A 25,580-nucleotide genomic window follows, 5' to 3' on the forward strand; every position below is an offset into this window, starting at 1 on the left:
ATGGCGCCATTACCTATCATGGAGCGGGCCCAAGTGGCCAAGACTTATTTATACTCAAATATTAACTACATAATTAAATCCATAGATATGGATAATACAATTTTAAACAAAACAGACAACGAAATAATAGATTATATATGGAATCATAAAATGCATCATGTAAAAAAAGAGACATTATATAGGGCCAAAAGTAGAGGGGGCTTGGGGTTGCCGAGCCCTCTACTACTATAATTAACTAACATAATCAATAGATTAAAAAAAAAATGCACTCAGACCCGGCTACAGCGTGAGAAGCACCGTACATCTACTGGTTCGGCTTCACCTTGAGAAACCGACCAGAGATATACAAAAATAACAAATTAATATAAAAAAATCGAAGTGCCACGCAAACATATGAGAACTAATTTTAAAATATAGAGACAAAACAGATTTATGCAAAATTTAATAAGTAAAAGTCACGCTTGGATTAGGGAGGAGGTAACCAAAAATATAAAATGTAGAGTAGAGCAGGACAACTGAGGGGGTAAATTGGACAAAAAATTGGAAAAATTGGGGAAAATAAGATCTGTCAAAACACAAAGTATAATTTTTAAATACCTGCACAACACCTGGCTAACAGGCGAAGAAACAATCAAACATCGTATGCTGAGGATAATGCCGAAATGCCCTTTATGTAAAACAGCGAACTTCACCAAACTACATACGATTGTCCAATGTGATAAATCTAAACATAATAGGATAAAGTTAATAATGAAAATTTGCAAAAAATATAAGTATAACAAAAATAACATTTTATTCATAGATTTAGACTACGAAAACAAAATCGTTCTAAAATGTATAGACTATATAGTAACTACGATGATATCCTGTGGACAGGTGATAAAGATTTTTAAATAAGATACGTGGTAAAAATAAGAATATTAACCACAACAAGAACTCAGTACGTCTTACGACGAATAGATACTTACCGTCAGGTTGATATAACGCAATTGATGTTGGAATTGGGGGAGAGAGGGGGAGGGAGGAATAGGTATTACAGACCGAAGGGTCGCGTAGCGCAATTGCGAGCTGATGCCATACCCATACCCCCTCCTCGCACCCCACAACAGCCATATTTCAAAGAAAATTTCAAATTCTATTTCAAATATTTCAAAGAAACCCATATAACTTTTTTTTTTAAAAGAGAAAAGGGAAGAAAGGAAGAAAGAAAAAAATAAAAGAATTTTGTAATTTAATTTTTTTTCTTCTTTCTCTGAAAGAAAATTCTAAAGACATATATAGGAAGGGATACAGGGAAAATATAAGGGGGAAGTAAATGGCGATGACATCATGGGGCTAAGTCACAGGACTCAGTGAAGTGCATAGGCCCATCATGAGTCTTTGAAAACACCCAATGTAGAACATAAACAGACAAAATAAAGACACAAATACATACTGTATAACACTTAGTTTAAAACCCTACTAACTTCTCCCGCACTGCATGGTTGACCACTATAGAATAATGTGGTCTCATAAATACGTTTGGATCTTTCAATAAAGCATAATCAGATAAACTAAATAAAGGAGGCCTAACGCGACCCAGGAAAAACACATAGAGAATAAAGAAGCGTGAACCTTGGATCGAGCGTAACCTACCTATCAACATCTTTAAAGACTATTATGAGGAACGACACATATTATCACTCGAATAATAAAATAGGAAATTATTTTTTTTAAACAAAGTCTAAATAGTACACCATTCCATCGTCAAAATTAGAAAACCATAAAACAAATTAAAAGATACAATATAACATCATAAAGGAAGAAATACAACTGGGAAAGATATTTGATCTATACTTGCTGTCTCAAACATAAAGAAAATATAGCATACACACAATATAACACCATTACATATAGCAAACACTGAGACCTAGGCGACATATAGCAAAGGTTACAAAACATTTCAAGGGAATGAACTTCGAGCAAGGTGAGGGAAACCAGACTCGGACGAACAACCCTTTAGATAACACTATGGAAACATAAATACCCCATCAAAAATTCTAAAAACTAAATTTTTTATATAAAATTTTGTTTTAATAAAACGTAGAACACATCTGAGGGGGAAATACACAAATATAAAATACTTTTTATTTTTTTTGGGAAATGGGGGCATCTGTCCGTTGCCCCCCCCCCCACTCCCAAAAAGTGTGTGTGTGTGTGTGTGTGTTATTATACCCATTACATTACTTGCAAAATATATATGGTGCTGACATTTTCGGCAAGAGGTAGACCTACCGATATTCTGCATATAATTATTTTAATGTTTTTCAGAGCGAGAGTATTGGGGCCTGATCTGTTCAATATATTTCTCAACTGATACAGCAGGTATAATCAGAGGCGTAGCGGGGGGGGGGGGGGGGGGGAAGGGGAGTACATATGTCCCCGGGCGCCAAGGTACAGGGGCGCCAAAATGAGGCTTACAACGTTACATTATAATAAGTAAACAAGGGTAATATTCAAAAATGCGATTAAACGGGGAGGGGGCTGGGGCGCCAATTTTATAGTTCGTCCCCGGGCGCAAAATATCATAGCTACGCCTCTGGGTATAATAGAGACCCCCCCCCCCCCCCCGAGTTTGCCACAGAGCGCTCGTGTAATATACGGTTTAATACAAAATACATGATTGTGGGCAGGAATATACAAAATTTGGTCGATATACATGATCGTTGGTATCTATTCAAACGAGGGCCATGAAATACATTAGCAAATTCCTACAGTATTTTAAGGCAGGCGATTACGAATTATTTAAACCACGTTTTTCATCTGTCACAGATTTTATAATCATTTTGAAGTGGCTGCTTTATCTCGAGGAAAACGAGCGGTAAGTGTTATACAAAACAAAATCTTAATAGCAATTTGATCACTTTTGCGTCATTTGACAGTAAGAATAGTAATAAATAGAGGATAATTTCTTTTCCTACGTTAGGCCTAATACCTGGTATGTTTTTTAGTGTGGTACACACACAAAAAACAACCCCAAAACAACACTAACAACATTTTAAAAAACCCACAAAAACGAGTGCCGTGCCGAAGCCACGGGCTAAAATGCTTTATTATCATTTTTTTTTTATTTATAGCATCAATCACAAATTGAAATATATACAGTATTAGCGTTGGAAAAGAAAGTTTTCTTTTTGTTATATTTTTTTTTTCTCACCCTAGCGAAACACTTTCTGCAAATGACCTTAATAAAGAAAAATAATAAATTAACCTAAACCACTTTGAATGTCGACCGTATCTTTTATTTACACGGCATCATGCGCGGAAGAAAATACCAACTGAACCGGGATTTCAGACAGCAGATGAATTGAAGTTGATTCATTGAACATCATTAGCAATTGTACAATCAAACAGATGCAACAATGAAAAGTGGAACTATGAAAAATCGAGAATGTTAGATTTGCGAAGGATTTATTCCGAATCATTGTCTGCTAATAGAGAATTCATGTCAGTTGCAGTGTCGGCGATGCCCACACAGCGCGCCGTCCAAATGTGAAGTTGCGTTTTGCTGACAGACATAACACTGTGCCATAATTTATCTGATGGCATGTAAAGAAGCTGCTTAAATTATAGTATTTAAAAGTTTCTTCATTTTGTAAGAGCTCAAGAAATTAATTCTGGTTTGAAAGACAAGATGACGGTAAAACTCAGAAGACGTAGCTGTACAGTACCGTTGGTGTTGGAGACGTCATAATAAAGGTAACTGCGTTAACTTCGCTTTTTGTTTGGTAATTTGTTGGATATTATCTTTTGCTGATCTTCTTTGAGCTTGGAGTAAATTTTACATTCTGAACATTTTTATTTGCACTTATCTGCTTAATATGTATTGCTGGGATATCATATAGAATATGAAGTCAGTATAATGGTACTATATTACATATTTGAATGATAAAAGACTGGTAAATGATATAATGATAAACTACAAAATAAATAATTTGCCCAATATCCCAAATATGTTAATTAAAACAAACATTGAATGTAAATTCAGATATAATGAGCAGTTGTAAGAAGTAAGAAATAACATTTTATCCATTGAACCAGTTATGTGTTATCATCATCAGTTTTAAAATAAACACATGGAGACAAGTTTGCTTAAATTCTAAAATTAACACACACACACACACACACACACACACACACACACACATATGGTATTTTAATCTAATACAGAAATGGTGACATTGATATATGCAGACCAATAGTTTTTTTCTTCTACAGATATAAATTAAAAAGCCTAATTCTGAGAGTTTCACCTACAACATTCATGATGGGAAAGGGCCACTAATTAAGAGCTGACATATGTGGAAGAAAAATACCATCCATGTTGAAAAGGGCTAGAGGTAATGTGAGAAAACATAATTTATCAATCTTATTTAACATTATTGTTGATATTTTATCTCAACTGGTCAAAAGGCTAAGTGGGTTTATGTAATGGTCCAGAGTGTGTTATTTATTTCACATCCCCTTCTGTCTTTCAACAGTAAGAAATTAGCTACTTTGGAGTCCATAGTTCTGATCAATTTGTTTATATAAAACTTGGTTTTGGGCTTAAATCAACATCTTGGATAAATCTAATAATGAGCAAAATCCAAGTATATACATGTGATCATGTATAAGATTAGTTGAGTTTTTTAACCAGCCTAAAAGCCATACTTCCACAATATAGGCTAAAATCATTAAGTTGTCCTTGAAGTTTGATGAGTGTTAACCATTAATAATAATAAGGTGATCTTTCATCTGAGTATGTTACCACCGCATGCAATATTTATACATGTAGTGCAGTTTTTACTAAACGTAGAATACATGCTTATATAAATGAGATCTAGATTGAAGAAGTGAAGATGCATACAAATACATGAGGTTATAACCACTACTGCTGATTCAAGTTTGATCATGCTTGGCCATTGGGCTTATAGAGTCAAGTTTCACAATGATGCTTATTATGAGTGTGATAAAGGTATGGTAGTGAAGTGACCTTGCATCTGATTGGCAGAGTTTCTTATGATTTGCACAACAGTGTTTATGATCCAATTTAGATCTGACTTGTTTAATTATTTGCTTGCATGTCTGAGGCTATAAGCAAAATCTATGCATATAATGTGGTGGTTCTACATCTCACTAGCCATTCTTGCTACTGCTCTTAAAACTATTTCTCATTAATTTCATCAGACTTGGTGAATAGATTTATCTCATCAAGATATAGCAAAAGAGCAATTTTGTAAAAAAAATATTCATTCATATTAAACTCAAATTCTGCATCTGATTGGTTGACCTTGCAAATACTATAAGGGCTCTATTTCTGACAAAAAGATTATTTTGATCTAATGTAGCAGAAATGCTTATATGATCAAAACATTGAACATATTTGATGACAAATAAGAAATAGTTTTTCATGCAAATTTGATAAACATTGATAAATCGGTTCATATCATTAAAAGCTTGGAAGAGTTTGATTACATGTGAGACCATCACATATTAATCATTCTTTATTTAGAGAATTATTTTTGTCAGGATTTAGTAAAATATGTAAAATCAATATGGACTGGTTTTGTTATGTACAGCAACACTAGTTGTTTACTGAGTACTGAGGGAATTGGAGTAAGGCAAGGGTACATTGCAGTAGGTAACCTGGTTGACTTGATAACAGGATTTTAACACAAACATTTTTATCAGGAGTCTAGCATACTAACCATTGATTCACTGCAGATCCTGCCCCCATTAGTTACCTTTTAATACATAAAGCATTTGGGTTTTTTATGTCACAAATCCCATAGGGATTAAAATTAACATCATAGGTCTCACTGGATAGTTTCGTATTTTGACATCCCTCTAATTTTTAAGGTAGAAGGCATGAACCTAATTATCACAAGCCTAGCATTTATAAATTTACACATAAGCTAAATCTATAATGTGGTTCAGATTTACTTTGAGTTAGGCATGGAAATAGGTTGGCTTGTTGGTGACTGCCTGTCACAGTTAGATGAGCATTGGAGATCATATGCGTAACTTAGTCTGCAAATGAGCTGCCGACTTTTATTTGTGTCTGCTACAGAGGTAAATATAAAAAAATCTTGATGGTAGAGGGGTGATGAAAAGTATGCTAATTTGTTATAGTACTAGTGAACTTTATTCATGCATAAGGCACATACCGATTCTTTTAGTTGCCTTGTCACAGAAAAATATTGAAAATAGCCATTTCTAGTAAAAAATGAATGTAAAATGTACCTGCATCCTTTGACCCTACCAGAACCAAACTAAAAGCTCAAATTTGTGCAGCTGCTTTTGCTCATCACAAACATAATTGGGAGTATAACTGCTAACCCTACCCTCTAGCACACATTTCATTCATTCATTGGATTAAAGTCACGTGCACCTTTCGGTATGTGCGACTGTTTAGTTTGTACACGTTTGTGTACTTTTTGAATTTAGCGATTAACTTATACAATGCCCCCAAGCAAGCAAGCCGAAGCCCAGGTGCCCCAAAAGGTCCCGCCCAGGCTCTCATCGCTGCAACCTTCTCCATCGTTGTACTCCGTTGGTGGTCTGTTTCTGCATCCTGCATCTCCTTCCTCTCTCATTTCAGGCAGTAACCGAAGCACACCAGCAGCAGTATTATGAAATTTTCGTTGCAATCAATGCCCAGTTCCCTATATTTATTGGGCTATTCCTGTACTATCTTGCCAAACATGTGATTGTCACATACGCTTCAGATATTCCTGAGTTGTGAATTTTCCTATCTTTTGTAAGGTCTATTAAATTTTGTGTACTTTGCGTACTTGAATTTTCCGAAAATTTTTTCACATCTAGTAGGCTTTTAGTAGCCCTTTATTTTGTTTTGGAGATCTCAATTTGGTTAAGTATTTCGTACGTGTGGCTTTAAACCAATCAGTGTGTTTCAGGGCCAGTAAGTTGTTGGTCAAAAGAGGGCTTTCGTGGGTCAGAATGAAAGCCCTATGTGGTAAAATTTGTTTGTAAAAAAGAAAAAAAAAAAGAAAAGAAAAAAAAAAAAGGTGGGTAGGGAGTGTGTATGCTATATTTGTGTGATGGCTATAGACATTTTTGTTCGTTTTTCTGCTTTTCCCACATATCCCGACAACACACATTCACGCTCACTTTCTCATTCACACTTATAAGTAGATGTGGGGGGGGGGTGGCCTTATTTCTTTTGTTTGATTTCGGGAAGGCAATTCTTTTCATACTGGGGGGTGGGGGTGGTTTGATTATTTGAGGCATACTCTTTTCATTGTTTCTGCCTTCATTCCCCAAGGTCTGCAAGTGTCCTGTTCTTTCTTCTTTTACTGCCTTAGAACGTTTAACTTCATCCTGTGCCTTTTCCTGCTCTTCTTTATTTCAGCTCTTTCTGCCTTATCCCGTGTCCGTTTCTATTTTGGTCTTCTCGTCCTTTTGATACTGCCATGTTCGCCGTGAGATGTTTTCTTCGAGGGAGGTGGTTTGATTGCCTTTGTTTCCCTTCGCTTTGACCACTTGGCTATTTACCTGTTATTTTTGTTTAGCTTAGCTATTTGTGATTTATTTTAATGTATATTTTTTTTATTTTTATTTTTTTATATTTTTTTTATTTTTTTTTGATCCTACGGGACCTAGCATGCCGTTATAATTCCGAAACAGTGATTTTGTAATATTTTGTCCTTATCTGGTTTTTATTGTTCGGGTTATGATCGGCTGTGCCAGTCTGTGAACCCACGATACCGAGCCGGCCGTCACAATTCCCAAACAGTGATTTGTAATATTTTGACTGGTCTTTGATTTACTTTTTAATATTTTTTTTTTTGTTTTTTTTTTTTTTTTTTTTTTTTCCTTTTTTTTTTTTTTTTTTTTTGAACCTACGGGGCCTAGCATGCCATTATAATTCCAAAACAGTGATTTTGTAATATTCGTCCTTATCTGGTTTTTATTGTTCGGGTTATGAGCGGCGGTGTCAGTCTGTGAACCCACTAGCCCGAGCCGGCCGTCACAATTCCCAAACAGTGATTTGTAATATTTTGATTGTTTTTTTTCTTTTTTGGTTCGATCTTTTAGGTTTATTGGTTTTAATTTCTTTACATGGTCTCTCTTTATACCCAACCCTTCATTCGGTTTAGATTTGTCCCCTTTTGCCTATTTTGTTAATGAATGTCATGATGTTATTATAGGTCATTCCTATGTTATTGTTTTTTGCCACAAGTAACTCCGGGTATGTCCACCGTTCTCCTATTTGTTCCTGTTGAGATTTTAGTTCGGCCCTTTCCTGGTTGTATTTGGGGCATATATTTATTAAGTGTGCGATTGTTTCTGGAGTTGGGCAGTAGGGGCAGTTTTCGGTTGGTCCCCTTTTTATGTGTTTCCCTGCGCATCCTGCCAATAGTGTTTTACCTGTTCTTATTCTATTTATTATTGTTATATCGTATGGATTTTTGAAGGTCGGACTTTCGACTTTTCTACTTACTTTTTTCATCATCGTGTGTATTAGACTGTTTGCATCCGATTTTTCCCATAGCTCTTGCCACATGTCATTGATCTTGTCCCATGTTATTGATTTCAGTGACGCTGTATGCTATATTTTGGGCTTTTGGTTCGTTTGTGGCGTTTTTTGCTTCTGCATCTGCTTTGTCATTGCCTGGGATTATGGATGTGAGAGGGTATCCATACGAATTCAACGTGTTTGTTGTTTTTTTCAATCTCTTTAAGTAGCGATCTTGCATGATTAATCATATTAGGTCTGCTCTTGGATTGGTCTGTTGCTAACGATTGTAGTACACTGTAAGAGTCGCTTAGAATGACTGCCTTAGTTGTGGGGTATGTTTTGACGTATGTTAATGCCATTAGTATTGCCATGAATTCTACCGTGTATATAGCGCATTGGTCTGGGAGTCTTTTTCCAACGGCGACATCTAATTTTGGGATCACTATCCCTGCTGCAGTTTTATTTGGATTTTTGGTTTTTGATCCATCTGCGAAGATTTGCGTGTATGTCTCGTATTTGTTGTCAATGTACGTTAGTATTGATGCTCTTAGTCCTATCGGGTCATTTTGTTTTTGTCCTAGTTTACGTAAGCTAAGATCTATTTGTGGTGTGGGACAGGTCCACGGGGGGTCTGGGTAGTACCTTATTTTTTCTGGGTTGATATTTGCGATTTGAAATTTCCTTTTTAATTCTATAATTATTTTCCCACTAGGTATTTTTTTATTTTTTCCTTTTGTATCGAATGGTTTGTCGCATGCTAAGAGGGCTTGTAGCGTGAGGTGGTTGGGTTGGTGTATTGATATTCGAGTCGAGTATCGCAGCATCAATTCCTTCCGCCTTAGGTCTAGCGGGGGTTCTCCTACTATTATTAAGATATCTTGTGTGGGGGTACCATTTAGGACGCCGGTGCATACCCTTAGCGCTTTTGATTGGACTGTGTCTAGTTTCTTTAGTAACGTGGCGTTCGCCGCTCCATATACCTGGCAACCGTAGTCCAATTTTGCTCTTATAAGTGCTCTATATAGGGTAACGAGTGTTTTTTGATCAACCCCCCAATTCACCCCTCTGAGGTTTCTGTGGAGGTTGATGTCTCGTTTGCACTTCGTTACGAGTTCTTGGATATGAGCTGCCCACGTGAGTTCGTGGTCGAATACCATACCTATGAGTGTCGCTTGTTTTTCGAATTTGATGGGTACCCCCTTTAGGGTTAAGTTTGGAGTGGGTGGGGGGTGGCCACCTCCCGGATTGAAAACTATGCCTACTGTTTTTAGAGGTGACAATTTAAATCCCCATTTATCTGTCCAATTTCCTATATCGTTTAGTCCTTTTTGTAAGTGCTTGGTCGTTTCTCTGCTGGCTGGGTTGCCAGTTTTCCATACGGCGCTGTCATCGGCGAATTGGGATAAGTCAAGGTGGTTGGGTTTTACCGCTGTTTCCAGGTCGTTTATCATTATATTAAATAAAGTTGGGCTGATTACGCTTCATTGTGGCGTGCCATTTTCCAGTTTGTATCGTTCGGAGTAGTCTTGTCCTAGTCTGACTTGTATCTTTCTATCGGTTAGGAAGTTAGCAATAAATTTGTATATATTGCCAGTTATTCCGTATGGTTTAAGTTTACTTATCAGTCCCTTAGTCCACATTAGATCATATGCTTTTTCCATGTCTAAGAAGATGGCTGTAACATATCTGGATTTTTAAAATTTTTCTCTAGATGCTAATTTGACAGCGGTTTCTAGTCTCATGAGTTGGTCTATTGTGCTTCGGTAGTTGCGAAACCCGCTCTGTGTATTAGCTAGTAGTCCTTTGCTTTCTAAATGGTATTTCAGCCTGTTGTTTACCATAGTTTCCATTATTTTACATATATTGTCTGTTAGTGATATGGGCCTGTATGATTTTATATCGCTTGAGGGTTTTCCAGGCTTAAGAATCGGGACCACTACTGCCTTTTTCCATCTTATAGGTATGGTACCGGTTTCCCATATTTTATTAATGAGGTTAAGTGCAATTGTGACAAGTTTTTTGGGTAGGTTCTTGTACATTTCATACCCCAAAGTATCCTCCCCGGGGGATGTGGTCTTTTTGCCGGCGAGGGCCTTTCTCCATTCGGCTTCTGTAAACGGAAGGTTTAGTGGGCCGTCATTATTTCCTGCTTCCTTTATGTTGTCAGAGTTGCTTTCCTCAAATTGCCTTTTATGATTTTTAAACTTATCCTCCTAAGTTGGTATTGCTACACATGTTGGCGAAATAGTTTGCGAATAATTCTGCCTTATGTTTGTTGTTTTGTCCAGGTATGTTGGGGGTTATTGATTTAGTTTTGCCTCTCATTTTTTTAATTCTTTGCCACACCTCCTTCGATTTTGTGTTAATATCTAGTTTTGAGCAGAATTCTCTCCATGAGTTTTGTTTAGCTATCATAATAGTTTGTTTGGCAGTTTTTTCCTTTTCCTTGTAGTAGTTAAAGTCCCTATTATTTTTAGTTCTTTTGAATTTGTTTAGAGCTCTTTTTTTCTCTTTAATTGCTATTTTACATTCATTATTCCACCAGGGCACCGTGGGTTTGGGTGCTACTCCTTTAGTTTTAGGAATTGTTTCTTGGGCCATTGTGTTAATGGTTTCTATTAATTTGTCATTAAAGGTGTCAATGTCCCGGTGATATATGGTTTCTGGGTCGATTGAGTCACCTATCTGTTTGAACCTAATCCAGTTGGCCTGTTCGTATTTCCATCTTGGTGTGAAGGACGCTTTATTTTGAGGTATTCTAATTTGTATTTCTATATTTATAAGGTAATGGTCACTTCCCATAGGGTCGCTTTCATCAACTTGCCAATCAGAAATGCCTGTTAATCTTGGTGTGCATAGAGATAGGTCTATTGCTGATGTGTGGCCTGTTCTGTCATCTATCCGGGTGTGCATTCCGTTGTTTAGAAAAAACTAAGTTGCATTTTTGTGCCCATTTTTCTACAATTTTTCCTTTAATGTCCGTCTTTTGACTCCCCCATAGTTCATTGTGCGCATTGAAGTCCCCGCATATTACCACCCATTCTCCACAGTCTTTAATCATTTTGATTGTTTCGTCTGCACTTAAATTGCGCTGCTCATTTGTTTCATAGAGGTTAACGATTAGTACCTGCTTAGTTTGAGCGGTTATTTTGACTATCTGTATTTCGAAGTCATTGGGCGGTCTACTATCTGTTAATTTATGCATTTCTGATGTAATTCCATCTCTAACAAAGGTTGCTAACCCCCCTCCTCTTGCTGTGGGGGATCGATGCTTTAGGTATTTGGTGTTGTAGCCTATGATGTTTGGGATACGTGAGGTATCATTTAGGTGGGTTTCCTGTATGCATATAACATCTGGTTTTCTTTCCTGTTCAAGTATTTTGTTATTTAGTTGGTCAGCGTGGGCCCTAAGGCCGCGTGCATTCCATTGCCATATTTTGATTTCTGCTCTGGAATCCATCTCTAGTGCAAAAAGTCTTAATAGTTTGTTTAATTTACTGTTGTTTTCGTTTTATGCGTGTTTCCTACCAGTGAGGGTGCTACCTATTTATTTTGTTTTTGGTATCCTGATTTTTGTTTTGGCCTGCTTATAGTTTACCCCATGGGAGATCATATATTCGACTATTAGGGCTTCTCTAAGAGCCCTGGGGCATTCTGCGTGGTTTGGTTTGTGGTTACCACTACAGTTAGCGCAGTGCTGATTGGTGGCGCTACATGTTTTCCGGTCTGGGTGGTGAAGACCACATTGATTGCACCGGAATAGGTTTCCGCAACTCTTAGAGTAATGCCCCCAATTTTTGCAGTTGCCACAGAACCGTGGTTTGTTTTTGAAAGCAAAAATTTTTTTAGCCTCGAGTTTTTCGGCTATTTTGATAGTTTCTGGGGTGGCGCCCTTAAAAAAGAGTACCACTGCAGTGCTATCCTTTCCCCTTCTTGTTTTTAGGCGGATTGCTTTCTCTACTTCCTGTCCTTTACTCCTTATGTAGTCTACTATTTCATTGGTTTTATTTTGAGTTGATACGTATATGACTCCTTTGTTGTGTGTTTTTGGGGGGTTTGGGTCTATGTGTTGTTTTGTTCTGTTGTGTCTAGTGACCTGAACATTTATTTGGTCTATTCTTTCAATTTCCATATATTTGGCAATCTGTTGTTCAGTGGTGCATTTGATTATCAGCAAGTCGTCTCTAGTGCTTTTAAGCATGAATTCTCCTTGGTGATGTTTGTTCAATTGCCATGATATGGTTTTAAAGGCTAACTTCGTTATTTTGGAATTTACTCCCTTGACGAAGAGAGTCAGTTCAGCGGGGTGTTTCTTGTTTTGGATATTTTGCAGACTGGTCTTTTTTCCCCTGGTGTTTGTCTCTTTAGCTGACTTTGTTTCGTTGTCCATAACCGGCTTGCTGGGTCTTGTATTCTGACAGTTAGTGTGTTCCTTATTCTTTCTAGCTGGTATTTGGGATTTGGTTTTCCTATTATTCTTACCTTTTGTTGAGTCGTGTGTGACTGCTTTATTTGTGGTAGGGTGAGGGCGTTCTGTTTCATCTAGTAGGTTCTCAGTTTGAGTCCCCTGGCTGCTAGTGTTTTTAACCAGCGTGGTCTGGGTTGTTTTTGTGCTTGTTGAGTATTGTTCCTCAGTTTGGGTACTCATGTCGGATGTAGTTTTGCGGTTACTCGGTAGATTGTCCACATTCTCGTTTACGCTTGGTGACAGGTAGAGTCTACTCATCGAGTCAGTTGGGGTCGAGTTGAAAATTGGCGTTAAGAACTGTATCTGTCGTTTTTCTCTTAGGGGGGATGAGACTGCTTCGGAGTAAGTTTGCCTTAGTTTATCTGCCTTTAGGTTGACCAGGCAGCTGAGATAACTATTTGATGATGTGACATTAATTTTGTTGTTATCCATCTTGAGTTTCTTTATTTGATGTAAGGTATATATGACGGGATATTTCTTTAGTTTTATTCCTGGGTTTGTTTTGATTTCTTGCAATTTATTTGAGTTTAATTCTAGCTTAAAGCTATCTGTCTTAACTATACTTTATTCTACTTAGTACTATGAAAAAGCAACAGCTGTAAGGGGATATGCAAATAGCTTTTATTCTGATTTGTGTAATTAATTATTATATTACTATTATCCAATTTAAACTTATTGAAAATTATTTTCTAGCCAAATGGTCAAAGTAAAAGGTTTTACTTACCTCGATCCAATTTTCTTTTTAAGATCTTTAGAGTTTTTAAATACAGCCTTCTAATTATACAAGTTTCATTACATTGGTCAATAATTAGTCACATGTGATGACACTTGTAACTAATCAAACCACAGCAACTGAGAGCAGACTAAGCACTGATATTTATATGGTACAGTGGCAATATACAGTCTGTCTGCCGCAACACATGAAACAAACTGGACAAATCTGAAAGCCTTGAATTTGACTTTATTTATCTGTATGGTAGAACAGAACCTGAGTTGAAAAGCTTTTAAAGAAAGACCTTGATATCAAACCTAATAATAACTGCAGGAGTTATATTATGGATAATTAACCATTCTCTCAGTTTCAAACTGGGCATTCCATCCCATGGGGTTCTAAATGTAAACCAAGTGTAACTGATATCCTAATGAACTGTAAAGACCATAGCAGCACAACAGCAGGGGACCAGGTATGTCCAGATCCAGAAATCACAGACCAGTTTCAAACTGATGATGAACCACATAAAAATTACACATCTGCTAGAACTTATGTTATGAAGATAACTTAAATTGCGTTATTATTAATCCTCCTCCTCACATTCATCATAATTGAGATGCATCATATATGTTTTATTGTAAAATAGTTTATGCAACATAATTCAGTGAAGACCTTTGCTGCCAATTTACCAGTGAACCATTTGTTTCAATGAACATATTTTATGTTGTAACAAGGAGCATCATTTAAACATTATGATACACTTATCATACCTGTATATGAAATCTTAATACTAACACTTATACTTGCAATACTACTACTAATAAAAACACCTGCATTGATAATTTGATTATGTTCAATTGGACTTGTATCTAAATGATCACCAGCTGTATGAAAAGACATATTTTAATATATAGATATTGGATGGAATACTAGTTACCACAATTGAATAGTCATATGATAAATTATATATTATTTTAAACAATTTATATTTGCAGTGAAACATACTTTTACATTATTTTCACTTAAATTTCATTTATAGAGCAGTATACTCTGCATTCATTAAATTACTGAAATGGTTATAATACAACAACAAATACTGCAACTTCCAGAATCACAAAAATCAAAAGATATAAACAAAAACTTCCCTACATGTATCAACAGTTGTCACTTAATAGACAGAACTCTGAAGATTTAGAATAGGATGTTAACAAATTAGGTATTCAAGTTAAAAAGAAAAAAATACCAAGTAAGCTTACTACCAAAAAATCAAACAATAACAGTGAATTTTAGTACATTCCCAGGAAACAGAATATATGATTTTTCTTAACTTGATCTGATACATCTTAAATCTATAGAAAATGATTCATATTGTATGACTAAAATATTATGTAAACAAAAATTCCATCACTTTTTTCAGATGCAACATGCATACCCCAACCCATCCTTCTTGATCATAAAGTATACCAGCATTCCACTATAAGATGGGGAGCTGTAGTGGCTCAGTGGTTAGCTTTCTGGACCTGTGAAATAAGGTAGGTTCAAATTCTACCATCAGACCAACCTGGGTTAGCTACCATGGTGTGTCCTTGGGCAAGGCACTATACTTAAAGTGCCTTGGCACTAAATAACTTACTTGTGTTGGTTTACCATAAAAGGCCAAACCAAACACAAAAAAACAACAACTTTAAAATATGAGTTTTGTCAATACTAAGTAATTGAAAATCATACTGAAGAAATGTTTTTGTTAATACAGATTAATGGATCTAAAAAATCTCTTTCTTCTGCAGGAGTTTAAAATGTTAAATTAAAAAGGTCATGGTACACATTGCTTTGTTCGTACACATCAGGCTCCGTAACCCATATCCAACTAAAAATTTTAGTAGAGTCTGAATAAAACATATTTTAATCTGGATGATAATATTCTTTCTCCATTCATATATTACACCACCAAGATTGATCCAAATAAGATTACATTTTACTATAACACTGAGGATGAGTATGCCTCTTAACAACTTACAAATGTGGAGAGAATGGAGTTAAACTGAACTTTGATTTCTTTTCAACCATAGCACAAGATGATCATTTATTATGAAAAAACCTGAATAAAGTTGGAGTTCATAACCATGACAGTCTTGATACAATATAAATTCAATATATTATTGTTGTCTTGAGGTATAGTTCTGTATATTACAATCTCACACAAGATCAGGGTATATTTTAGTACCATACAGTTAATTCGGGATTGTATTAATACCTATTCTGGTGAATGAACATTAAATAAGATTTACTATTTTGGAACCAGTTGCAATAAAGTTTACTAAACAAGAGAAAATATGACTTTACTATAATATCTAAAATGTAAAATCTGCAAACAGAATACTTGCTTGACTTTACACTTCAACTATATCATAATATTTATTTGAAATGAATTTATACAAATGGCATTAAATTTGGTTTCAGGCTGGTAATGACAATGGTAGTAGTGAATAGGGACTAGGGAACTTCCATGTTAAAAAGGGTATATCCACTCTGGGGACTATGTAATTTAACATGGGAGAAAAAAAAAAAATATCCATTCTAGGGACAAGGGGAATTTAACATGGGAGAAAGAAAAAAAACTATTCACTCTAGGGACAAGGGAAATTGAACATGGGGAATAAATCGTGGGACTGTCTTGGGACTAGGGGAAATGGAACAGGGTCGGGACCCTATTTTAATAAGGTCCCGACCTGATGGGTCTATGAAAATGGAACAGGCGAAAATTGAAACAGAGAGGGGTCTCTATTTTTTTATTATTTTTTTAAACAAAAAAATAAAAAAAGGGGTAGGAAATTGAAAGTCAAGATCTTTTCGAGAGATAGGAATGGCCCTGAAAAGGGCCTTTGGTTTTATGTTAATATACCCTTAACATAAAGGGCATCTGTGACATGTTCTTCTTGACCTTAGGCTGTGCCTGACTGCAGGACCATAGATTAAGACTCTTTTGAGGCATCATTGATGCTCCACATAAGATTCTTCGCATCCACAGGCTGGTGTCTGTCCTGTGGATAACTGTCCAGTTGGATCGGACATACATTGATATGTCCGTCCGGAACATCATCGAAGACACAAGCGTTGAAGATTGTACATCGGTCCACATGTTGGGGTGCTGAGTAACAGGTGAAGGAATGCAGTGAACTGTACTTATTTATAGGGGGAGGAAGGATTGAAACGGATTGAGTTTGTTGACCAATCCAAACACGCGTTACAAAATTCAGTCAGCCCACGTCCAATCCGAAGAGAGCAGTCTGTGACGTCACATAGTCTATATAGATTCACTAGCGCCTGTGCGTAGTCAATCTAAGCGACAGTTTTTCAACATGACGGAAACTCAGAAAACGATCAGTTTGGGTGCACTGATGGTGGAGACTACCCAAGGGAACCCAGACTTACTTTCAGAAGAGGTGAATTGGGATTTTGTGGATTTTTTTACCTTGCAAGAATTTGTTCCTGAACCTTCGTCACCTTCTCCTTCATTACCGCACATGGAAAATTTTAGACAGAGACAGAAAGAAGAATTGGAGAAATTTATACAACAGCAAAAGGAAGCGGAACAAGCTTTTCTCCTACAGCAACAGCAGCAAGAAGAAGAGGTAAGAAAAAAACAAGAAGAAGAAGACGCAGCAGCAAAGAAACAAGGGTGTCAAAATCAAACGGTCACGGTACTGTTAGACATTTTAGTTAAGAAGTCTGAAACAGATGTATCAGACTTCTTTATTACGGCCGAAGAGAATACGACCTTCCCAAGCTAAACACTCCAACCCTGTGACTATGCCTACTGCACCATCCTTAGTGATTTCAACGAAATCATCATCAACAGTACGCAGTCCAGAAGTAGGCCTTGGCCATGGCAAAGGCTTAAGACAGTTAAAGTTGATTGTTTAAACTCACCCCTTACACCAAAAAAGGCCCTTTTCAGGGCCATCCACGTCTCTCGAAAAGAGATAGGCTTTCAATTGCCAATAACTAAAAAAAAACATTTTACCCAATAGTACCTGTCTGTGTATGAGTGTGCGTGAGTGTAGGTTCTTATTTTAAAATCAAAACCCAAAGACACTTACCTTTTATAATTAATTTATTCTTTTATAAATATTTACAATTCACAATTCACAACAGAGCACTTTAAAAAGTTCATAGACTTATTCTGTCTCATTGTTCACTCTCTGTTTTTTTAATTTCTTCACCGTCATAGTCTTTTCCTCCTCTTCCTCCTCACTTTCTTCCCTTCTTTTCTTCTCCTGTTTCTTTTTCTTCACCTGTCTGTTTTCTTCCTCTTCTTCTTCCTCTTCCTCTGAAGAATCCCTCTCTTCTTCTGACTCCTCTTGTTTCTTTTTTGGGCAGTCTGGTGACCAATGTCCTTCTTCTTGACAATAATAACAGGTATCTTGACTTTTGTCTCTTCTAACCCCTTTTTTTTCTTTTTTGACGGTCTGGACACTCTGAAGACCAATGCCCTTTCTTCTGACAGATATAGCAAGTATCTTGACTTTTATCTTGAAAGGAAGGAGAGTAGTCCCTCGGCTGGTCTGAAGAGAATTTTCTAATGACCCCTCGCAAAGCTCTGATGAAACGTTCAATCTTGGTAGTCTCTTCCATTGTTGTGCTCAGTTTGAGAGTGAAATGAATAGTGAAAGGACAAGACACATACCCTTTATATACGCTGGTCTGCTATGACTATAAATTAATCCATGGTGTTTAAACTTTAGTCATTTGACTTTTTGCTATCGAGATGAAATGATCCAATTCATTTGAGAAGAAAGAAGAAGAAAGTAAGAGGCAGAAACGTGATCTGTCGCCTCGTACTAGGGCTGAAGTCTTGGCACAAATTCATGCCAGTGATTTTGAAGAGGACATGAGTGAACCAGAATCCAAACCCTCTAAACAAAGTTTACCACCCTTAGTCAACCCTGAAAAGTACTATGACATTCGAGAGACGGAAAAGCGTCCCTCTAGAAAATTTAGAACTACGGCTTACAAATACACAGTGAAGTTTAAAGATTTCAAGTCTGAAGTACTGTTAGAGAAAGCAAAAGGGTTCATCACCGACATGTGGGATTCTTTGCTCACCACACTCAAGCGACAATGTCAACCCAAAGAAGATGATCGCTTGAGACTTTCCATACAACATGACGGCTTGAAATCCCCTGTTTGGATCGAGTTTAGCAGCCCTGCAGAATTGACCACTTCCAAAGTCATGGACAAGATTCAACACGTGCAACAATCTAATGACCAGTTTGACATCACCGATGGAAAAGCCACACTGGACATGACCCACGTCTCTCCTCCTCAAGGGACCGGACAATGCAGAAAGACCTTATTGGTCAACAACCTTCGCATTACCAAAACAAGTCTTGTCCAAATTAACAATTTTCAAGACCACATGTGTTTAGCCCGAGCCATCGTGGTGGGATGAACCTATGCCGACAAGAACGACACGGTAGAATGGAAAAGAGCCTGGGAGAACATTCGAAAATCGAACCGAGCCAAACAACGAAATGAAGCAGAACTTCTGTTACAACAAGCATGCCTGTCCAAAGACACATCCTGTGGCATTCCTGAGATGCAAAAATTGCAAGATGCCCTAGCTCCACGATACACCTTGAAAGTGCACCCTCAAGAAGTGCGCGGGTCTCTGTTGTTTCGAGGGAAAGACTTTAAGGATGGAAAATACATTCACCTCTATCATCACGATGACCATTTCGATACCATTACCACTATCACTGGATTCCTGGGATACAAATATTACTGTGAGAAATGTGACTTATGATGGTTATAATAATCGAGAGCAACACAAACATTGTGGATCGAAATGCTCAGGATGTTTGGCCTCTCAACCCTGTCTGAGCGAAGGGCAAGAACCAGTGCATTGTCCTGCTTGTCTGCGCACATTTGTCAGCCCTGCCTGTTACCAACAACATCTGAAGATGCAAGGTTCACAGAAGAAATGTGCTTGTCAACTCCTGAGATTGTGCCCAATGTGTGGACAAGGTCTATGTATCAACAGTACCAAGGCACACGTATGTTCAGGAAAGAAAAAATGTCACATTTGTCACTGCATTGTGGACTTGGAACACCAATGCTACATACAAAAATACCAATCCCAACCAGAGAAAGAGGATGGTCACAAGAAGAAGAAAGGCAATTTCATCTTTTTCGATTTCGAATGCATGCAAGAGATCAGTATTCACATTCCTAATTTCTGCGTGGCTCATCGAGCGTGCGAGAAGTGATTCAAGAACCTATCTTGAGTTATTGCCCTCACTGCAGTAAGATTCCTGGAGGGCGTGAAAAAATCTTTCAAGGACCGAACACACTAGCCGATTTCACACAATGGGTCTTAGACCCCATCGACAAGACGTGGAGCCAAGAGGACATCGAACATTATTATGGAGATTGTCATTGTCATGCCACGGTGATGGCTCACAATTTCTCCGGATATGATGGACAGTTTCTTTTGAGATGTTATACGGAACGTGGCATCGAGCGTCCTAAAATCACTTTGAACGGAGCCAAAATCATTTTCATGCAAGTGGGACAAGTGCAGTTTAAAGATTCGATGAGCTACTTAGCCATGCCTTTGAGTCGAATGCCTAAAATGTTTGGAATGACAGAAATGGCTAAAGGGTACTTTCCACACTTTTTCAATACAGAAGCCAATCAACACGCCGTTCTACCCCATTTGCCTCAGGCTCACTACTACGACCCTGACAACATGCGTACCGAACGAGAAACTTTCTATGCTTGGTACCAGGCTCACGCCTCCGACCCTTTCGACTTTCAGGAAGAAATGCTAAAGTATCGTCGTTCCGACATGGACATTTTACGGCGATGCTGTGGAAAATTTCGAGAACTGTTCATGGAACACGGAGGGGTTGATCATTTAAAAGAGGCTTGCACCATTGCCAAAGCATGTTCCTTAGTCTACCGACAACAATTCATGCTTGAAAACACTGTGGCTGTCATCAGTCCTCAAACGACCAACTATGTCAAACGTCAATACTCGGTCAAAGCCCCATGCTGGTTGCATTACTTGTGCGACAAGGAAGACAAATGGATTCAGCATGCCCGCAACGGACAGGGCGAAAGATCATCGGAATGCATTCGGTCAATGGCTGGGACTTAGAAAACCCCAAGATCATGTACGAGTTTAACGGTTGCTTATTTCACGGATGTCCCGTCTGTTACCCTGACCGCGGCACTAAAAATCAGTTCTTACAACGAACCATGGAAGACTTGTACCAGGCCATTTGTCAGCCACGCCTAAAGTTAGAACAGGAAGGATACCAAGTGGTGGAAATGTGGGAACACAAATACAATCACCGTTTGAACACCGATCCCGAGTTTAAACGCCTCATGGAAAGTTACCAGTTCATGGACCCCCTGAACCCAAGTAATAGTTTGTACGGAGGAAGGACCAATGCCACCTGTTTGCTGTACCAAGCTGATGAAGAGAAAGGAGAAGAAATCATATACTTGGACGTGTGTTCACTGTATCCCTACGTGTGCAAATATTGTTGCTTTCCTGCAGGGCACCCACAATTGTTCACCGAACACATCGACCTAAAAAACATTCGACAATACGAAGGCTTGATCAAGTGCAAAGTTTTGCCTCCCACGAACCTATACCATCCCGTCTTACCTCGCCATTGCCAAGGCAAACTTATGTTTCCTTTGTGCCATACTTGTGCTGAAACGTGCAACCAAGATCAACCTTGTCATCACACCCAGGAAGAACGGGCCTTGACGGGGACATGGGTCAGAAGTGTACGAAATTTGCCACTTTCCCAAGACACAATAATTCCACAAGGGTGACCCCACGCAGAAAGGCATTTTCGCAGACTACGTGGATGCCTTTTTGAAACTGAGCAAGAAGCCAGTGGCTATCTGTCCTGGTGTCACACTCCCGAAGACCAAAAGACATTCAGAGAGAAATTCTGGGCACAAGAAGGCATTACTTCAGATCACATTGAGAAAAACAAAGGCAGGCGATCGTTTGCCAAAGTGATGTTAAATTGCTTGTGGGGTAAAATGGCACAATGACCGTGTTTACCCAAGACGGAGTATTTGACCGAACCTTCCCGCTACTTTCAGATGATTCACGACAAAGCCAAATTCATGAAACACGTGGACGTCGTTCGTGAGGATTTGATCTTGGTGAATTACGAAGAAGATCTGAACTTTGTAGAAGATGACCCCTTTGGAAATGTCATCATTGCAGCTTACATGACAGCTCATGCTCGCTTAAAATTGTACGAAGCTTTAGAACTGTTAGGGGAACGTGTCTTGTACTTTGACATGGACAGTTGCATTTATATCGATCACCCGAGTCAACAGCACCCTGACATCGAAGGAGACCGTTTAGGAGCCTGGACAGACAAGCACCCCGATGACAAGATTCTAAGTTTCGTTAGTGGTGGTCCCAAAAATTACGGCTACGAATACTGGGCCAAACAAGGAGAAGTGCACATGAAGTGTAAAGTGAAAGGACTTACTCTGAATTATCGTACCAGTCGAGTGGTCAACTTTGGCATATTGAAAGAAGCCTTGCAGTCTAGAGATAGTGACCACCTATCAACCCAACAAGATTGTACGTTTACCCACACACCACATCGTCAGTCGACCCTTGGAAAAAGTCTATCAAATCGTGTAGCAGAAGCGAGTGCGGCTTCCCACCTACTTTACTTTGCCGTATGGACATGTCGGTATAAAACATTGGTTGTAAGAGGATAGCCACCCACCAGAAGGATGACTTCGCCGCAGCAAGAATCGAGTGAGAAATCCAGTGAGAACTCCAAGTTCAAACCCTACCATTTTCCAGTCTTCTTACCTGACTATTGTGATTGTGCCCGTCGATTGGACATGTTTCAAAAATGGCCTACGGATAGGGAAGGATTACCTTCTTCGTATGTTTTAGCTAGAACAGGATTTGTCTACTTCGGACCCGAGTCAGGATTGGGATACGAAGTACAGTGTTTCGCTTGCGGACTGAAGTTACGAATGGATCTATGTATCTACAAAGATTCAGCTATTCTGGAACATACTCGATGGTCTCCGCACTGCCCTTACCTTTCAATGGCCTTTCCACCCATTAAACTACGGTACAATTATGACGGTACCTTAGAGACGGTACCTTCCAAAACTAGACGTAAACACATTGCATCCTATTTCATTGTTGTTTCTTTTCCACATAATAGCTTATTTTTTATAAAATGTTAAACTTTACTAATCTTTTTTCAAGATCACTTTAGTTTGCAAAAATACATCTTGTCATTTATTGGCATTCTACATTGAATTTTGTAAACTAGCTATAAACCTGACCTAATTACTCAACTTAACTGCTGACAGAAACAGTCTACAGTAAATGTATTTCATTTCTATAGCTCGATGGATAAACATTACATCTTTTAAAGCTGTGCACAGAATAGGCCGACATATCACGAGTCAGGAAAACATGGGGGTGGTATCCCCTGTGTCCAAAATTAATATCATTTTGAATAGAATATTCTAGTGACAATTGCCTCTTTTCAAATGGTAAGCATTGCTTTTTTTTATTTTCATCAATCTGTCAAATTCGGTATGCATTTTGCTTTAATATTTGAGATGGAAACCTTAGGTGCATAGAAATGTCAGACAGCATTGTACATCATGGATGGTGTCCAACATACTTTTATGATCATAAAACAAAATCCCATTTTTTAGTTATGGCCACTGATTTAAAAAATATTCATCCAAGCTAAATATAATAATAATAATAATGAGGACTTTGTATAGCGCCTAATCTTTAGAAGCTCTAAGTGCTTTGCAACATTAGACAACATAAAAACATACACAATGATATGATTACAAAAACAAACACCATGAAATTAGAAAACATAAAAAACATGCTGAGAATATTTAAGGTAGTTAACATTATTAAGTCATTAAGTTTGTTTTTGTAGTCAGAATAAGTAGTTTTGAGAGCACTCTTGAATGGGATCACTGCGTCTTTGTGTCTAAGTTCAGTGGGCAATTCATTCCATGTTGCTGGGCCCTGGTATGCAAAAGAATGCTGTCCATGTGACATTGTTTTCATAGTGAGAATAATGAGTATATGATTGTCGGAAGAGGAGTGTAAGTATCTTGCTTGTGTGTACACATAGGTGAGGTCGGATAGGTATGTTGGACTAGAGTCTGTCAGTGAAACGTAGCACAGAGAACTAATGTTGTGTTTGATTCTGGATCGAATGGATAGCCAGTGTTGGGTACAGAGCAGCGGGGAGGTGTGCTCTGATTGTGGTACTCTAAGTATGATCCAAGCAGCTATGTTTTGAACTTTTTGAAGTCTCTGCAGTAGATATTAAGATGAACCAGACAGAATTGAGTTACCATAGTCCAGTCTTGAAAGCAGTAATGAACACACAAGTGTTTTAGTGGCATCAACTGAAAGATATCTGAGAATGGAGCTGATGCGTCTCAGCTCAAGATACGCAGCCTTGCATATGTTCATGACATGTTGGTGCAATGTGAGAGTACTGTCCAGAGTAACACCTAGGTTTTGTACTGATTGTGTGAATTTAATGTTGGTGTTGCTGATATTTATTGTGTGAGGTAAAGGATGTGAATGAGAAAGTCTTTGATAAGTAAGTATGGCTTGATTTAAATTGTGTTTTTCATGTGACTTGCCAGAGATTTTTAAATGAATTGATAAAGTAACTTGAGACACATTTCAAAGTACATGTTTTAAAAATATTCCATTGATTATTGCTGGCATTTAGAAAAATGCAATGCATCCTTTGTTGTGAAACTTATTTTAAAACATTGTATTACTCATGCAGAAGCCTGCTTGAAAACTAATGGCAAAGCAAAGGCAAATGGAATGGAAGAGACCATATCAGAGACCCTCAAATATGCACCCAACCAACGCAGAATGATAAAAAACAAGGTAATCCAAATGACTCTTATTTCATCAATATTGGATTCAGTTTCGTCTTTTAAAGCATAGTATTTGCAAAGCGGATGCATTTCTAAACTGATAACAAAATCAGCTTATCCTATTGCCCAGGACTATCAGAGCTAGAGTCCAGCTAACTACAATATGCATATATCTTGTCTGATCGGACAAGTGCCTCCATTTGGAATTTTTATTCACATGAAATATTTGGATGAAATAAATTCATCTTTGTGCAAATTGATTGCACCATCCACTTGCCAGAAATGACAAGTAAGTGCAAAGTTATCTTGTATCATGGCTTAACGATAGTAAGGGAAGCACAAGTGCAGTGAAGAAAATTTCATACATTTTTATAATGCTGATTAACATGACTTCTGCATATGTAACTAGTGCTGAGATGATATGACTTTATTTAAGCATTACAATTTTGTTTTAATTTGCAGGTGCCTGAGCAGAAGAAGTAATAGATAAACTTTACAGTGGAGTTGGAGACTGATTCTGATTCATAATCTTAATTAAATCTAGAAAATAAACATTAAAGTCATATTAAAATATCTGTTGTATTGTTTCCTTCTTTCATTTTTCTCTTAAAAACAAATGTCTGAACCTTTAGTCTGTAAATTCAGTGGATTCCTTATCAGCCCATCTACTTTTACTTTACACCATGCTACTTTAAAAAAAAAATGAATTATCCCCATTGGGGTAGGTCCCCCCAACCCCCCACCCTACTTTGTCAACTTACCTGCCACATTTAAATCTAATGGAAGGCCCTGCTGTAAAGCCTGTTAGTAAAACTACCCAACAAGAGGATTTCATACATTTGCAACTCCTAGATGGATGGTAATGTTTTCATTTTTGTAATGTAGATTTGGACATTCTTGCCACCAGTATGGAATATGTGTTTCAGAAACACAAGCAGCTTTCATCA

At 37.7% G+C, this 25,580-nt stretch overlaps 1 long non-coding RNA gene across 1 annotated transcript; it reads left to right on the forward strand.

The window, feature by feature from the left end:
* Positions 1–2,708: 2,708 nt before the first annotated feature.
* On the forward strand, positions 2,709–25,206 carry LOC149797358 (uncharacterized). The gene is made up of 5 exons (XR_016421800.1): positions 2,709–3,738; positions 4,258–4,379; positions 15,101–15,215; positions 24,537–24,643; positions 25,096–25,206. It is a non-coding gene; the product is annotated as an uncharacterized LOC149797358 (long non-coding RNA).
* Positions 25,207–25,580: the final 374 nt, after the last annotated feature.

Source organism: Sinohyriopsis cumingii, chromosome 6 (assembly GCF_028554795.1).
Source record: "Sinohyriopsis cumingii isolate HCF-2022 chromosome 6, ASM2855479v2, whole genome shotgun sequence".
In the NCBI taxonomy this organism is placed as follows: domain Eukaryota; kingdom Metazoa; phylum Mollusca; class Bivalvia; order Unionida; family Unionidae; genus Sinohyriopsis; species Sinohyriopsis cumingii.